The sequence below is a fragment of the Carlito syrichta genome, unplaced genomic scaffold (assembly GCF_000164805.1).
Source record: "Carlito syrichta isolate Samal-C Ts95f unplaced genomic scaffold, Tarsius_syrichta-2.0.1 Scaffold309021, whole genome shotgun sequence".
Lineage (NCBI taxonomy): Eukaryota > Metazoa > Chordata > Mammalia > Primates > Tarsiidae > Carlito > Carlito syrichta.
The window spans coordinates 291,689-309,243 of NW_007253117.1; the positions used below are offsets into that span (position 1 = coordinate 291,689).

The 17,555-nt window shown below is 36.4% G+C and overlaps 1 pseudogene across 1 annotated transcript; it reads right to left on the reverse strand.

Annotated features, from left to right (window-relative positions):
* Positions 1 to 2,895: 2,895 nt before the first annotated feature.
* Positions 2,896 to 3,695, reverse strand: LOC103269021 (annotated as a pseudogene). Its single transcript, XR_504850.1, has one exon. The product of XR_504850.1 is annotated as an N-alpha-acetyltransferase 10 pseudogene (transcript).
* Between the last annotated feature and the right edge of the window lie 13,860 nt (positions 3,696 to 17,555).

The window sequence follows — 17,555 nt, forward strand, 5'->3', positions numbered from 1 at the left end:
CAAATCACTCTATAAAAAAGATACCTGCACACGCATGTTTATCACAGCATTGTTCACAATAGCAAGAATCTGGAAACAGCCATGCTGCCCATCAAAAGAGGACTGGATTAAAAAAATGTTGTACATATACACGATGGAATACTACGCAGCCATAAAAAAGAACAAAATCATGAGTTTCGCAGCAACCTGGATGGAACTAGAGTCTATAATACTGAGTGATCTCTCACAGAAACAAAGATCCGAGTATCACATGTTCTCACTCATATAATGGACCTTAAACATCCAATGCAATAATATACAAAAATGACTGACAGTACTGGGAAACTATGATGGGGGGAGGGAGATGGGATTAACAGTAGCAAATATCTGTCTGGGAACGGGGAAACACCCCATATCAACAGGGTACCTGAATGAAACGCAATTGTATACCTAACCCTTAACTGTACCCCACAGCTTCATAATAAAAAATAAATAAATAATTTAAAAAAATAAAATAAATAATGCTTTTACCAGCTGAGTGTCCCTTAATCTAGACAAAATCTGTCATCACAGTGACCTAATATGTGGTCTATCTTGGTGCACATTTCATGTGTATTTGAAAAAAACAAATGTATTCTTCAGTTGTTGGGTGGAAAGTTTTGTACATGTGTGTTTGGACTATTTGGCCTATAGTGTTGTTGAGTTCTGCTGTTTCATTATTGATATTATGTCTGGGTTATCTATGTATTATCAAAAGTGGGGGATTGAAGTCCCCTACTATTATTGTATTGTTGTGTATTTCTTCCTTCAGATCTGTTTGAGTTACATGTATAGGTGCTTTATTGTTAGGTGTATATATATAAATATATTTTAATTTTTATATCTTCCTGTTAAAGAACAGATTATAAATTAATCCTTTTATTAATCCTTTTATTATTATATAATAACCTTTTTGTCTCTTGTGACAGTTTCTGACAGATCTATTTTGTCTGATATAACTATAATTGTATCTGCTCCCTTTTTGTTATAAGTTGCATGAAATATCTTTTTCAATTCCTTTACTTTCAGGCTATGTGTTTCCTTAATTCTAAAGTAAGTCTTTTATAGGCGTCATATAGCTATCTGTATGATATCTTTTGAATTTAAGATTTTTTTATGATTGTTTTAGTCAGGGTTCTTCAGATAAACAAAACTGATAGGCTATATAGATAGATATATGAAACAGCATTCTTTAGGGAAATTGGCTCACTTGATTATGAAGGTTCAGAAGTCTCATGATAGACCATCTGCAAGATGAAGAACCAGAAAAGCTGGTAGCATGGTTCAGTCCAAGTCCAAGGGCTATAACTATGTATTTTGATTGATTAGTTTAATCCATTTACATTTAGAGTAATTATGATAGGTAAGTACTTACTACTGCCAGTTTTTTAGTTGTTTTATAACCTGTTTTGTAGTTCTTTTGTTTCTTTCCTCCTTTCTTCTTGTCTTCAAGTGTGATTTGATGTGTTTTCTTTTTGTAGTGATATACTTGATTCGGCTATCTTTACCTTTTTTGTATTTATTATAGGTTTCTTTCTTTGTGGTTACCATGAGGTTCACATAAAACTTTTTATAATTATAACCATCTACTTAAAGGTGATAATAACTTCAAATGCATACAAAAATTCTAATTTTTGCTCCTTCCTAATATTTTATGTTATTGATGTTGGAATTTACTTATTTCTATTTTGCATATCTGTACGCAATTTTTTTGTGATTATTGGCATTCTTACTACTTTTGGCTTTTAGCTCTTATACTAAGGTTACATTATTCTGTATTTGTCTACATATTTGCTTCTACCAGTTATATTTATACTTTCAAATAGTATCTTTTCATTTCACTTAAATAACTTCTTTTAGCATTTCTTTTAAGGTGGCTCTAGATGAGACTAACGTTTCCAGTTTTTGTTTGTCTGGGAAAGTCTTTATCTCTGCTTCATTTTTATTTATTTATTTATTTATTATTTTTTTTTGAGATGGAGTCTCACTCAGTCACCCAGACTGGAGTACAGTGGCCGCTCCCGGCCACCACAGCCTCGGCCACCGCAGCCTCGACCTACTGGGCTCCAGCGATCCTTCCACCTGAGCCTTCCAAGTAACTGGAACTACAGGCGTGTGCTACCACGCCAGGCTAAATCTGCTTCATTTTTAAAAGACAGTTTTGCCAGGTATTCTTTGTAGGCATTTTTTTCTTTCAACACTTTGAATATATCATCCTACTCTCTTTTGGCCTTCATGGTTATGCTAAGAAATCTATGAGTAATGAGAAATGTGGACGCTTCTGTTGGGAGACAAATTTTCGTGCCTCTCTGGAGTTTACATACATCTTGCAGTCAGGGGCACCGACTGCCATTGTTTGGATTATCTTTTCAAAGATTTTTTTTTCAAAGTAAATAGGCTTGAAAAATTGAAAGAATGTCTCTTGTATGTTGAAAAGTCTCAATCTTATTGCCATTGTATTATATTTCTATTTTTGTGTAACAAATTACCACAAATTTAGAAGCTAAAAACAGCACTTATTTAGTAGTTTATATTTCTTTTGTTTGTTTTAAATTTATCAGGAAAAAAGCTTTATTTTGACTCACGTTTCTACATGGTACTGGTATCTTCTGGGCTTCTGGTGGGGTCTCAGGAATCTTACCATCCTGATGGAAGGTGGAGAGAGAGCAGGAGTGTCATACAGCGAGAGCAGGAGAAAGAGAGCAAGAAAGAGGTGCCAGCCGCTTTTTTTAAAAAATATGTTTATTTTATGAAAAGAGTAAGTACATAGAGTTTTAAACATCAATTGTTTTTCTTCTTTTTCCTCCAGGACCACGGGGAGAAATTTACTGTGAAAGCTCGTAAGGTGAGAACAGGATGGAGCAGGTTCTAGGAGGCCTAGTCAGAGGCCTCCGACCTGTCCTTGACATCTGTGCTCTCGCTGACATTGCTGAGGTCCTTGGTGTCCCCACCACTGCCCTCAGCTGCCAGGCCCTTCTCTTCATGATAGACTGCTCCCAAATCCAGAAGCGAATTGCCTTTGCTCTCCACCTTGTTGTCAGTGGCACCCAGCGCCACATGCCTGCCCTTTTCCTTCAGCTTCAGGTGCAGCCTCAGCTCCTCTGCCATCTGGGTGAGATCACGCTTCATGGCATATGCGTCCTCCCCGTCTGCATAGTATTTGTGCTCCACTTCAATAATCTGAAAGTTGAGATTGTTGGAATAGAGGTTCAGGGCGGCCCGGTTACTCTTCCTGACATGCAGGAAGACATATTTGGCATTGAAGTTCTCTATCATGGCTCGAGAGGACTGATCAATCAGCTTCTGGGCCACGCCAAGGCGCCGGTGGGAACGCTTCACAGCCAGTGAAGTGACATGACCATAGGCCATGCCATCTGGGTCTTCTACCATTTTGGCCAGAATGTACCCCACAATCTTCCCTTTCTCATCTTCAGCAATGTAAGACAGCTGGGGCCAGGTGACGCCATAGTAGAAGTAGTATTTCATCTGGTAGTTCTCGGGCAGGCAGAGGAGGTTGCAGTACTGCATGTTCATCAGGTCCCCCGGCCTTGCATTGCGGATGTTCATAACAGCGGCGGGGATCGCAGGATCCCAGTGGATCGTGAACGTGCTGTCAGCTGTCTCCGCGCTCCGAAGTGATGCCGAGGTGGCAGGGCTAAGGCTGGGGCTGGGGCTGGGGCTGGAGCTGAAGCCAGGCTCACAAGTCCAAAATCTTTTTCTTTAGGCCACTGTTCAACTGTGATTTTCAAGTTCCTTCTGTTATCATCCTTAGAATTCCCTTTGCTGTTCCCATGGTTGCATTAGGTCACTGTTCTTTACGTCAGAAGTTCAGTATGGCATAATTGGCTGTCTGCTCAATATATCACAATGCTGAAATCAAGGCATTAGCTGAACTGGGTTGTGAAAACCCTGGGGAAAATTTTTCTTCCAAGATCATTCAAGCTGTTTGCAAAATTCAGTTTATTGCAGTGATAGTAGTGACTCACCTTTTTCTTCACAGGCTATTGGCTAGGTGCTAACCTCAGATCCTAGAAACCACTCACATTCTTGGGCATGTGGCCACCTTTAATCAGCAATGAAGAATTTATATGTTGTCAAATTTATCTCACCATTCAAATCTCTGTGACATCTCTGTCTCTGACTACTACATACAGATTTATAGAACTTCTGTGATTTTGTTAGGCACCCCTTGATAATCTCCCCTTCCTTTTTTTTTTTTTTTTTTTTTTTTTTTTGAGTTGGAGTTTCACTCCCTCGCCCAGACTGGAGTGCAGTGGCCACTCCTGGCCACCGCCACCTCGACCCACTGGGCTCCGGCAATCCTTCCGCCTCAGCCTTCCGAGTAGCCGGAATTACAGGTGCACACTACCACGCCCGGCTGAATTTTGATTTATTGTAGAGATGAGGTATCGCCAAGTTGCCCAGGCGGGTCTCGAACCCACAGGCTCAAGCAATCCACTCACCTCAGCCTCCCAAAGGTGTGGGATTACAGGCTGAGCCACTGAGCCCGGTTTATAATCTCCCTTTCTTAAAGTCAGTTTTTCATACAATATAACATAGTCATGGAAGTACAATTGATTATTTTCATAATTCTGGGGATTTTACAAAGCAAGTACACCAAACGCACAGAATCCTGGTGGACAAGATTCTCCTAGAATTTTAAGAATATTTATTTTTCAGGAAATTTTTAATTTAAAAAATCTATTTTCTAACAGTTATAGGAGTTCTGATTACTTATTTGTTATGGTGAATTTTGATAATTTGTGGGGCTTTTTGGTGACTGACCCATTTTATCTAAGTTGTAAATTTATGTATGTAGAATTTTTCATATTCTCTTATTATCTTTGATGCCTGCTAGGTCGGAAGTGATATCTTCTGTTTTATTTTATTTATTTATTTTATTGAAGTTGTGAGTTCTTCTGGTTTATGCATTCTCCCAAACATTTTGTTGATGTCAACATTAAATAATAAGATAGGTATTACCATAGCTACTAAATTTCCTAGTCTTACATTATGACTACCCTTTGGAATAAAACACCATCCTTTGAGATACCTGATTTGGAAAGAAAAAAGTTCATTTCCCCAATGTCCTGTGTAAGGATGTAGGATTCATAGTAATCTAGGCACCTTGCTCTTAATATTGCCTCCGAGATAGGGTCTTCCAGAGGTGATTTGTAGTAATGGAAGAGGAAGTCAGTATTATGTTATGAATAGCAATGATTTTATACTGGCACAACTTCATAGTTATATGGTATTGGACTCATGAAGTTTTTCATTTCATAGAAGGAAGGTAAAGATGTCTATATAATGCAGATATTTTGGAAAATAAATGAAGGGATTCTGAAAGGATGGATGTGAGGGCAGCATTGTTTTATTTTATGATATCATCTGTTTTAATTCTGATGTTAAAAATATGTGTTCTTTGTCTTTTTCTCAGTCTTACTAGAGGCTTGTCAATTTTATTTAACTCTGTGAAGATCAGATTTTTATTTCACTGATATTATTTATACATTTTGTTTTTTCTGTTTTCACCTTCATCAGTATCTGCTTTTGTCCTTATTAATTCCTTATTTCAGTTTGGTTTGATTTTAGTACGCTCTTGTTTTTCTAGGTTCTTGAAGTGGAAGCATAGATTATTAATTTGACACTTTTTAAACTTCTAATGTATATATGGGGGATCCCCCAACCCAGAATTTATTTATGAAAACTGTATATTTATTCTTACATGTTTAAGCTTCAATCGCCTTCAAAGTACTCTGTTTGATGCAATACACCTCTGGAGACACTTTTTTCACTGTTCAAAACAGTTTTGAACTCATCCATTTTGATGCCTTTTAGTGTTTCTGCCATTTTTTGTTTCACCTCTTCTGGGTCGCCAAAACATTTCCCTTTGAGGTTTTTTTCATCCAGGAAAACAAAAAACATCGCTTGGGGTGAGATCAGGTGAATGGGAGGGCATGAGGGTCATGCCATTTTTGGTCAAAAACTGCTGAACACTCATCACGGTGTGGGCAGGTGTGCTCGTAAATCACCCACCACACAAACGCTTGAAAGAATCTAAAAGAAGTCACTGAAGCTGAACGCAGCCTCTCACAATAATGCTTGCTGGTACACGGATGCATCCATGGATTTCTACCTAGTGGGGGAAGCCTGTATTACCAAGGGCCTTCCCTCCAAAAGATAATTTCAGTTTTTTGGGGACCCTGCATACTTCTACAAATTTTGATATGCTATAATTTCTTTTGCATTTAGTTCAAAGTCAATTCTCCTTGAGACTTCCTCTCTGCCCCATGGATTATGTCAAAATTGTTTTGTGTTTAATTCCTAGTGTTTGGAGATTTTCCTGTTATCCTCTATTTTAATATTTAGTTGGATTCTGTTTTGGTCAAAAAAGACACTTTGTATGACTCCAGTTTATCATTTAAACTTGTTGAGGTTTATTTTATGGCTCAGTATATGGTCTATTTTGATAAATGTTATTAAGATTTTTTTCTTTCCTTTTTTATTTTAAAGATGTGGCTTACAATTCAGGGTTATGTATACACATGTTCATTATGCAGGTACCCTTGTTGTTGAGGTGTGCCCCCCGCTTCCCCAGGCAGATCCCCGCTACTGCCAATCCTGCTTCTCCTCCACCCCATTCCCTGGCAGTTTTCCGCTACTGACAATCCCTTTCTTATAGTATTAGGATAATTGTTCAAGATCCGTTTATGAGTGAGAACATGTGATACTCAGTTCTTTGTTTCTGTGGAAGATTATTCAGTATTACAGACTCTAATTTCATCCAGGTTGTGAAGGTATTTTTTTAATGTACATTCTGCTATTGTTGAGCAGAGTATTCTATAAATGCAAATTAGATTTGGTTGGTTGATAAGTTTATTGAATTATTCTATGTCCTTGACAATTTTTTTGCCATCACTCACTTGTAGGTCAACTTTGACATCGTGTCAGTCAGTGAGGAGAGGGAAGAGTACCTCATGACCATTAGGTCAGACCGTGAGTTCTTTACAAGGCCTCTACTGATGCTGTCAATTTGCCTTCTTTTCTCCATCTTTCAATCTTCTTATATTTATGTTATATTTGATTTCCAAGGGCTTTAGTTGTGCTTATAGGAAGGAGTGGAAGAAAGTAAGCCTAGTCTACCTCCCCAGAAATAGACGTCTATTTTACTGAATACTTATTTAACTTATTTATCTCAGTGTAAAGAAACTATTATTTTGATCTGCTTACAATTGATGGTAGTCCAATTGGGTTTTAAAGTTTGTTCAGAGTCAATAATCTGGATACTTTATGAATGACAAACAACTCTAGCCAAATTTACTGTACAGAAACATAACATGAAGCATCGTGAATAATGAGTAGAGGAAAGACAACTATTCAGCAGAGGTGGACACAAAAGAAAAAGTCTTTATTGGAATGAGATTTTATGCAGATCTGGAGAATATCACCTAGTTTCCAACCTCCATGATGCCATAAGAAGTAACAATTTTAGCCCTTATGTCTGAAAAGTTGGGTTGGTTATAGGAAATAAAGTAAGGTGGTGTATTAAAGTCAGTTAGGGGGTGCCAGGGCCTTCTTAGTTAAATTAGAGTGGTTTGAGGATTAAAAGAACAGCTATTTGATAAATTCCAATACATGATCAATTATTTTTATGCCAAGTCTCAGATGAAAAAAAAAAAAACCTGCTGAGAAAAAGATGGCATCTGTTATTGCAACAGAAGTGATAAGAAAGTTGTGGATATATATACAGGATAATATATACTAGGGTAAACTAAGGAGCAATTAATAACAGAAGAGGTATGACTAGGAATTACTTAATTTCTGCAAGCTTTAAAATAAGCATTTTTGTATATATTGAAGACAATAATTAAGTTTGTTTAGTTCTAGATACCAACACAGAATGTTAGGTTTTCTTAACCAAATCATGAGCACAAATTGGCTTGGTCCTTACTCTCATGAAGTTTGGCACCCAATGGGAGAAATTCATATTTATCAAAGAATTCTACACATGAATGTAAGATAAATTGACCTAGTTTTTGAAGAAGTCAAGAATTAAATTAATGTTAAAGGACTAAATGACATGAAACGTGTCAATAATAGGGGAGAAACTATTCCAGGTGGAGGGAACAATATATAAAAATGCCCTTCAGCTGGAATTAGTGAGTGACTTTAGAAAAAAATGGAAGACAGAAGGGCTTGAGAAAAAAGAGTGAAGGAAAATATATGAAGTTAGGCTGAACAGATGGAGAAGATCAAACTATTCCTTTTCTGTCCACCTTTGATAAGATTTGGGCCTTTATGGTACCCCATATATTTTTTTAAAAATGCTAAATGGATTTAGACAGTTGAATAATATGACTCAACATAAACGTTAAACATTTTCACTCTGGAAACACTACTGGAAAAGAGGAAGAATCAATGGAAAAAGCAGAGGTAATCCAGATAAGTTTAATAATAAACATTCAACATTTTAATAAATTGTTTAATTTCAAGCAAAAAACATAATGGAATTATTTCCTAGTCAATGCTTCTTGTTAAAAAACATTTAGAAAAATTTTAGATTATGAATTGAGGTATAATTTCTACTTAACTTTCTGAAATACAGACACTGTGTCTGGAGGCAAATAAATTATTTCTGAAGTGCAAACCTCATATATCCAGACATACTCAGTGGTGACAAACATCGTGGCATTTTAATACAAGTAAAAAAGATCCAAATCAAATATTATTTAAAGATGATAGGGAAACACATTCATTATTTTGTTAGACTTACAGAGAACTTAGGATGTTCTCTGGAAATTTTCCTTTAACTCATTTTCCAGAGGATCTTAGATTAAGTTAGCAAACAAAACAGGCAGAAAAGTGTAGTCTTAGAAACTGCCAGACTAAATAGCTCTCTCTGAGAAGACTGGCATTTTCTTTTGAATACAGTTAAATGCCAAAACTTTTCTCATTGCATTTGTAGGTTATTTATTCCAATTTAATGCCATTTGCTTTTCATCAGAGGAAGTCTTCTTGCAGACTCATATTAAAAACATTTCTTTTTCTAAAGCATGTTATAAAAACTGTCCCTGTCACTCTTCTTTTGACATCAGCCATTTCCTCATACAGAATTCACTTGTCAAATGGTTGAAGGCCTGTGTAATTCAACCCTAATGGGTTGTATGAGTATGAAGTGTTTGAAACTGCTCTAGTTTGAAACACCTTTCCCAAAACTGCTCGTGTATCTTAACACCTATACACTTCAAATAGAAACGATCAAGTTCTACTATTGTTGCTACTGGAATAGCTATTGTGACAGCTTTAGATTTATATATTTGGAGAGAAGGTGGTGCTTAATTTGAGGAAAGACACATAAATCACAGGTGAACTGGAGGTCCTGCATGCAGGTTATTGGATTTTGTGTAGTTTGGACATCAGTTTAGGGTGCACATCTTTTTCTCGGAAAAGCTCAGTTTTGACCTTTTCTACTTCAATACTTTAATACATTAAAAAATTGTTTAAAGATTGCACCTTTTTTTCCCAGGGAGATATGACTATAACTTGACTATTAAGTTCATGAAAAAGTAATTTCGGTTTTTGCATTGTTGATATTTGCCATTTGATATTGGAATACATTCTTAAATAAATGTGGTCATGTTATGCGTCATTTTAATGTGCAGTCCTTGATTTATGCTCTTGCTAATGACTTGTTACTTTCTGTTTATTTGGTATTGATTTTAGTTTATGGAAATGGTGTTAGACAAAAAGCAAATTTGAGCGGTTTTCTTATTTGAGTTCAAAATGAGCTGTAGAGCAGCGGAGACAACTCGCAGCACCATCAACGCATTTGTCCCAGGAACTGCTAATGAACGTTCAATGCAGTGGTGGTTCAAGAAGTTTTGCAAAGGAGACAAGAACCTTGAAGATAAGGAGCCTAGTGGCCAGTCATTGGAAGTTGACAACGACCAACTGAGAGCAGTCATCAAAGCGGGCCCTCTTTCAACTACATGGGAAGTTGCCAAAGAACTCATCATCAACTGTTCCATGGTCATTTGGCATTTGAAGCAAAATAAAAAGGTGGAAAAATTCAATAAGTGGATGCCTCATGAGCTGATCAAAATTTTTTTAAAAATCATCATTTCAAAGTATCATCTTCTCTTATTCTGCACAACAGTGAACCATTTCTTGATTGGATTGTGACTTACAAGGAAAAGTGGATTGTATACAACAACCAGAGATGACTGAGAAGAAGCTCTAAAGCAATTTCTGAAGCCAAACTTGCACCCAAAAAAAGGTCATGGTCACTGGTGGTCTGCTGCCAATCTGATCCACTACAGCTTTCTGAATCCCAGCGAAATCATTACATCTGAGAATACAAATGCACCCAAACTACAGCCGGCATTGGTCGACAGATGGGGTCCAATTTCTCTCCATGACAATGCCCAACACTTCAAAAGTTAAACAAATTAGGCTATGTAGTTTTGCCTCATCTGCCATATTCACCTGATCTCTCACCAACTGACTACCACTTCTTCAAGCATCTCGACAACTTTTTGCAGGGACAATGCTTCCACACCAGCAGAATGCAGAAAATGCTTTGCAAGAGTTTGTTGAATCCTGAAGCACAAATTTTTATGCTACAGGAATAAACAAACTTATTTTTCATTGGCAAAAATGTGTTGCTTGTAATGGTTCCTTTTTTGGTTAATAAGAATGTGTTTGAGCTCAGTTATAATGATTTAAAATTCACGGTCCAAAACTGCAATTACTTTTGCACCAACCTAATACAATACTATGTTGGAAGTAGATTTAGTTTAATTCATAGTTTATTTGACTTTTTCTTGCCAAAGGGCCTGAATGACTTATTACAAATGTTAGTATATATCTCTTGAATAAAGAAGTAAAAGTCTCTTTACTGCCATTTTATTCTTCTTCCAAACTGTTGAATAATAAGAAGCCTAATACATTCTGTGATGCCTTCACATTGTAATGTGAGATGTGTGAAGCTGATGGTCCTTGCTTATTAGGAACATGGAGTGATAGAGCTGTGAAGACCTGTGGAGCTCTTCCTAAGACCGTTAACAAAGGACATTGCACCCACACATTAATCACACTGCTGAGCTACATTAACTCCTTAAACTGTGATGAGTGGTTCCTCCTCTCTCCAGCACTAACCATAATGCTTAGAAACCACCAAGCTGTAAATACCAGAATATATCTTAGAAGAGAGAATACGTGACAATTTGCATCCTGAACCGGATGGAACAAACATATTTAGCATGATTTAATGACTCTACTCCATGTTTTGAGCTATTCTGCACATGGTCAAGCTCATTTCCTCTTCTCTATATGTCTGAGTTCAAAGACAAACTTGATAAAATTTCAGTTGAATTTGTATTTATTTCCTAAGTTCAGTTAGAATTCTTTTTTTTAAATTCAAAATAGTCACTTGGACTCATGAATACATATAAAGGAGGTAGTGTATTACATTAATATAGGAAACATTAAGATGCTATCTGTGATCAGAATAACTTTTGTTATATTTATTCATTATAAAAAATATTTATTAATGCTTTCAGCTAAAATAAAAGAAGTCAGAAATGTATATCTTGCCTTAAAAATACATTATCACTTGAATCTGAGCTCCATAGAGTAAACTACAGGGTAGGATTTATATTTGTTCTGGGCATATTAACCTATTCAACAAATGTTTATTGAATAAATGTGAGAATATTTAAAGCACCTGGCTAGCAGTGTTAACAAAAGGCACAGACGTGTTTTAAACATAGAAAACACAATTAGATTTTCAATGGAAGTACAGAGACCACACAGTCAAGATAGTGGCAAAAAGTCAAGTAACAGTCATCATGGAGGACTTTGATGGATGTTGTTTACTGCTAAAATCAGACATAACTAGTTGATAAGAGAAAATGATGGTCATATTTAGTTCTTCACTTCTCCTGGCAAATGATTCAAAATTGTAGATGTCCTGGGTTCTCAGTGAGTTTTGTAGGGTTCATTATCTGCATTTTTAGCAAACACCCCACATATTTCTGATGCAGGAAGGCCTTGGACCACCTCTAGAGGAATATCATCCCAGAATGTAGAAAGCAAAATTTAAAAAAAAAATCAAGAAAATAGACAATTACTCGAAAAGAAAGTATAATTTAATTTGAGCACCTATATTGGATTGGAGTGGAATAGGAATGAGGGTATGAGTTCTCAGAAAATGAAATTCTTGGTCGGGCTTGGTGGTTCAGCCTATAATCCCAGCACTTTGGGAGACTGAGGTGAGTGGATTGCCTGAGCCCACAGGTTTGAGACCAGCCTGGGCAACTTGGCGGAATCTCGCCTCTACAGTAAATTTTTTAAAAAAATAGCTGAGCATGATAACGCATGCCTGTAGTTCTGGCTACTTGGAAGGTTGAGGTGGAAGGATCACCGGAGCCCACCAGGTCGACGCTGGGGTGGCCATGAGCGTGCCACGGCACTCCAGTCTGGGCAACAGAGTGAGACTACAACTCAAAAAAAAAAAAAGAAAATGAAATTCTCAAAATAAGCTTTCAGGTGAATCTGAGAAAGAAGAAAAGGAGCAGCTTTACAAAACATTTATTTGCAGCAATTTTTAAAAGTGTATTTCAGAAGGTATCTGTCATCATCTTCAGAGAAAACCCACAACCTAATGATTCCCACCAGCCTCACTGCTTTGACCCTGAACCAAACTCCCATCTCTCTCCTAGATAAAAGAAACTCCTCCGAATTGGTCTCTCTGTATCCACAGTGGACCCCCTACAATCTATTCTCAAAAACCAAACTAAACAAACAAATGAAAAATCCCCAAAGAAAGAGTTACTTTGTTAAAACCTGTCAAAACAGCTCAAGACCCCTTTCATTAGTAGTAAAAAGGTAAGGCCACACATTGTCCATGACCTTCTTCCTTCCTGACCTCATCTTTCACTGTTCGCCTCTTGGTGACTCTTCTCCAGCCACAGTGGCCTCTGTTTTGATTCCTGAACACACCAGACATGTTCTTGCCCTAAAGACTTGTTCTTTGAACACACCAGACATGTTCTTTGCCCAGAAGGTCTGTCCCAGGTGTCTGGATGGCTAAGTCCCTCATGGTCTTCTAGACTTTGCTCAATGGTGTCTTCTCAGAAAGATTTATTCTAACAGTATAATTAAAATTGCAACACCTCTCAACACATACATATCATAAATCTCTCACCTTCCTCTAATACAAGTTCATAGTATTTACATACACTTACATAATTTATTAATATATACTATTTGTTGATTATTGTTTCTTTTTATCTTAAATGAATGTTCTATGAAGTCAGCAATCTCTGAATGTTTTGCTCACTGATGTATTGCTAGTACCTGAAACAGTCCCTGGAACATGAGAATCATTCAGCACACATGCACAAAAATAAAGAATGATTTAGTGACGTGTTTGAATTCATATGTTGGAGTCTCCCTACAGAGTTTCTGATTCATTTTGGTCTAAAGAAGGGCCTGGGCATTTCCTTGATGATTAGTGATTTTGAGAACATTTTCATATACCTAGTGGCCTTGTGTATGTCTTCTTTGGAGAAAAGTTTATTCAGAGCGCTGGGCATGGTGGCTCTTACCTATATCCCAGCACTTTGGGAGGCCGAGGTGAGGGGGGATGATTGTTTTAGCCCAGGAGTTCAAGACCAGCCTGGGTCACATAGCGAGACCTTGTCTCTAAAAAAAAAATTTTTTAATTGCTGACCATGGTGGAGTGCACCTTTAGTTTCAGCTACTCGGGAGACTGAGTTGAAAGGATTGCTGGAACCCATGTGGTTGAGGCTGCGGTGAGCCGTGATTGTGCCACTGTACTCCCGCCTGGGTGATAGAGTAAAACTCTGACTCAAAAAAAGGGAGCATTTTCAGTTCATTGCCTGTTTTTAAATTGAGTCATTTATTTATTTATTTTGCTTTCAAATTGTAGGAGTTATCTATGTATTTTGGATGTTAACTCCTTAACAGATAAACAGTTTGCAAATACTTTATCTTTTTTTCTTTTTAGTTTGATGTAGTCCTACTTATCTATTTTTGTTTCTGTTGCTGGCTCTTTTGGTGTCATATCCAAAAAAACCATTGCCAAGACAAATGTCAAGAAGCTATTCTTCTATGTTTTCTTCTAGGAGTTTTACAGTTTCAAGTCTTAAGTTTAAATCTTTAGTTAATTTTGGGTTGCTTTTTGTGTATACTGCAAGATTAAGGATCCAATTCTATTCTTTTGCATGTGAACATCCACTTATCTCATCACTACTTGTTGAAAAGACTATCCTTTCTACATTGTGCATTCATGGCACCCTTGATTAAGATCAGTTTATTTTTGGCTTTTTATTCTGCATGGGTTTAATTTTGGCTTTCTATTCTGTTTAATTGTTCTATATATCTGTCTTTGTGCTGGCATCATACTGTTTTCATTACTGTAGCTTTGTAATATATTTTGAAATCAGGAAATACAATGTCTCTAGCTTTTTTCTTTCCCAAAATTACTTTGGCTATTCTAGTCATTTTTTTCATTCTATATGAATTTTAAGACAGTTTTTTTCTCTATTTTTAACAAATTTCACTGATATTTTAATGAGACTAACATTTAATCTGTTACTCACTTTGGGTAGAATCAAAATTTCAATGAGATATTGCCTCACACTTATTAGAGTGGCTGTTATTTAAAAAAAAAACAGTTGTTAGTGGGTATGTAAAATGGTGCAGCTACCATGGAAAACAGTATGGGGATTCCTCAAGAAATTAAAAATAGAACTACTATAATCAACAAAATGAAAAAACAATCTACAGAATGGAAGAAAATATTTTTAAACCATATATCTGATAAAGTATTAATATCCAAAATATATGAGTAACTCCTATGGCTCAATTAAATAACCCAATTAAAAACGGGCAAATAACTAAACAGACATTTTACCAAAGAATACATTCAAGTGGCCAATAAATGTATGAAAATGTGCTCAATATAACCAATAATCACAGAAATTTAAATTCAAACTACAATATAAGTTCATACTTGTTAAAGTGGCTATTATAAAAATAAAAACAAAGGTACGACTCCAGCCTGGGTGACAGAGTGCGACTTCAACTCAAACAAAAACAAAAGCAAAGGTGCATGTTGGTGAGAATGTAGAGAAAAAGGAACACTTGTGAATGCTTGGTGGGAATATAAAAGAGTGCTGCCTCTATGGAAATAAGTATAGAGATTCTTTAAAAAATTAAAAATAGAACTACCATATGATCTAGCAGTCTAACTTCTGGGGATATATCCAAAGAGATTGAAATCTGAATCTCAAGGAGATGTCTGTACTCACGTGTTTATTATACTATTATTCACAATAGCTAAACTATGGCAATAACACAAATGTCTGTAAGTAGATGAATAAATAAAGAAAAGTATGGCATATACATACAATGGAACATTAGGCAGCCTTTAGAAAAAAGGAAATTCTGCCATTTGTGACAACGCAGATTAGCCTAGAGTACATTATGCTATAAGAAATAATCCAGACACAGAAAGACAAATACTGCATGATACCATTGATATGAGTTATCTAAAATAATCAAACTCATTGAATCAGAGTAGAATGCTGTTTACCAGGGGTTGGGATTTGGTGAAATAGGGAGATGTTACTCAAAGGTGCAAAACTTCAGTTATAAGATGAACACGTTTTGGATATCTAACATACAGCATGGTGACTGTAGTTAATAGTAATAATATATTATATACTTGATATCTGCTAAGAGAGTAGATCTCAGGTATTCTTGGCACACATGCAAAAAAAATTAATAAGTATATGAGGTGATTGATATGTTGATTGTACTATTCATTTATACACACACACACACACACACACACAAATATATGCGTTGTAGGCCTTAAATACATACAATTTTTATTTGTCAGTTGTACCTCAATAAAAGTGGAGATAAAAAGAAAAGAAAAGCCTGGCAATGGAAAAGGAATGGGTTAGCTAAAAAGATGTAAGAGGGTCCTCACTAAGAATACTTAAAACAAAGCCGGGCTCAGTGGCTCAGCCTGTAATCCCACGCATTTGGGAGGCTGAGGTGAGTGGATTGCCTGAGCCCACGGGTTCCAGACTCGCCTGGGCAATTTGACTCATCTCTACAATACAAAAAAAAACAAAATTAGCCGGGCATGGTAGCATGCGCCTGTAATTCCAGCTACTTGGAAGGCTGAGGCGAAAGGATCGCCGGAGCCCAGTAGCTCAAGGCTGCGGTGGCCGGGAGCGGCCACTGCACTCCAGTCTGGGTGACAGAGTGAGACTCCAACTCAAAAAAAAAAAAGTTAGGTGGGCATGGTGCTGTGTACCTGTATTCCCAGCTACTTGGGAGGCTAAGGCCAACGGATCACCTGAGCTCAAGAGTTTGAGGTTGTGGTGAGCCAAGGTGAGCCACTGTACTCCAGTCTGGCAACAGAATGAGATCCTTACTCAAACAACAGCAGCAACACAATTTAATTATGACTGATAAAAGTAGAGAAAACAACAGAAAAATGTTTTCCTGTGCTATGTTTGATTTAAATGCACTCAACATCCACATCTTCATCCCAGAGCAAATTCCAGTTGCTTTTATATATTAACTAGTGATGCTTCAAATCCAATTCTGTCAAATAAACACGTACATTGGTATCAATTAAAACTGTATTTGTGTGTGTTTATTAGTATTGGCAATAATCTGAAAATATAAACAATAGGAGGTTCCTAATTAGTGTTGATATATGGTTCAAAATATAATGGCGCTATATGGCTAATTTCATAAGTGCCAATAAGAGTATTCAGTCAATTTGGACATTCACATTAAGACATTATAAAACTATTCCAATAACAATTAAATTTTTTGTGTTGCCTCTTTTGAGATTGCCTTCAGAACCAGTCTTATCAATACTCTTCTGAACAAAACTAAAAATTATTAAAAAGCAACAACAAAAAGTGTAATTTTGGTAACTCAGTCACTTTTTTATCATATATAACTCAAAACAGTATGCTTGTATTTTCAATGATAAATCTTTCTCTCCCCCATTATGTTGATGATATTTCATCATTCAGGAAGTCTAAGGGAATACAAACAAGAGTTAAAAAAGATTTCTTAACTATTTTGAATAATGTCAAGTGTTGATCATCATGTGATGACTACTTGCATGAAAAACACTCATTTTCATTCAAGTGAAATGTTATATATACCTATAGAAACTAGCTATTAATGTATTTTAGTCAAATATGGTACACGTGGTAGGAAGGATGCTTAAAATTTGTTGATGTTTTGATCTCCCCAAATTTTACAGACACGACTCTGCAAATAGAAACCCTGACCAGAGTAGTAGGCAAAAAGATGCTCCATCCAGACATTTTTATGTCCTATTTCCTAATGCTGTAAAAATTTTAGGTGACATGCCAAAGGAGAATTGGGTTCACAGATAATATGAAGTTTGCTAATCAGATGACCTTGAGATGGGTGATTATCGTGTATTATCCAGGTGGACTCAATGTAAT